Genomic DNA, 1,055 nt, shown 5'->3' with positions numbered 1-1,055 from the left:
ATGATTTAGGATTGTTTTTTTTGGCAAGTGTGCCCTGCCGATACCGATTTTTGCCGATTCTGATTTTCTTTCTAAAAACTATAATTGACAGCATATACAAACAAAAATCTATGCAAATTTCAATGCCAAAATTATTTACATAATAAAATAAATGATTAAACATTACAATTCCCCCAATCTGGACTAAGTTACAGATGTTCTCTCACTTAAACAACTCAAAATAAATTGCTCTGTGACTGGAAAGAGGTAGAAGTAACAATTAAAGGGTTAGTTCACCCAAAAATGAAAATTCTGTCATTAATTGCAATTTTCTTGTCCGATTCCGATTTTTTTATTTTTTATTTTTTTTGTAAGTGTGCCCTGCCGATACCGATTTTTGTCGATTCCGATTTTCTTTGTAAGAACTATAATTCACAGCATATACAAAAATAAATCTACTTTTTTTTTTTTTTTCAAAACAAATCATCATTATATATAATTGTTGAATAAAGTCGTTATTTTTTTTCTTTTGCGCACAAAAAGTATTCTCGTAGCTTCGTATAATTGCGGTCGAACCACTGATGTCACATGGATTATTTTACAGATCCCCTTGCTATGTTTCTGGACTTGGGAACATTTCAGTTGCGTTGCTGTCTATGCAGGGTCAGACAGCTCTCAGATTCCATCAAAAATATCTTAATTTGTGTTCCGAAAATGAACGAAGGTCTTACGGGTTTGAAACGACATGAGGGTGAGTAATTAATGACAGAATTTTCATTTTTGGGTGAACTAACCCTTTAACTGTAAATGAGTTGTTTTCCCACTGTTTATAAATGGAAATTTTTTCCCCCTTCCCTTATTAAATGTGTCATCTTTCACATCAAATTCTTACATTGTTTAAATTAATTCAGTTAGAATAATAAGAAACTGTAGAGTTGTTACAATCAAATGAAATCAGCATCAACAAACTCAATTTTTCCACTGCAGGAAACACAGAAGCTGCATTTGAAGTGGCATTAGATGTATTTACACAGACTGTTTGATGAAGCCGAGGTGCCATAAATGCATTTACACCA

At 32.4% G+C, this 1,055-nt stretch overlaps 1 protein-coding gene across 1 annotated transcript in view; it reads left to right on the top strand.

Moving 5' to 3' along the window:
* LOC107672068 (focal adhesion kinase 1-like) overlaps positions 1 to 1,055 on the top strand; it is a 76,314-nt gene that overhangs the window by 50,000 nt on the left and 25,259 nt on the right. The window lies entirely within an intron of this gene.

The sequence above is a fragment of the Sinocyclocheilus anshuiensis genome, unplaced genomic scaffold (assembly GCF_001515605.1).
Source record: "Sinocyclocheilus anshuiensis isolate Anshui unplaced genomic scaffold, SAMN03320099.WGS_v1.1 scaffold902, whole genome shotgun sequence".
NCBI classification, from domain to species: Eukaryota; Metazoa; Chordata; class Actinopteri; order Cypriniformes; family Cyprinidae; genus Sinocyclocheilus; species Sinocyclocheilus anshuiensis.
This window is presented reverse-complemented; position numbering and strand designations above follow the sequence as displayed.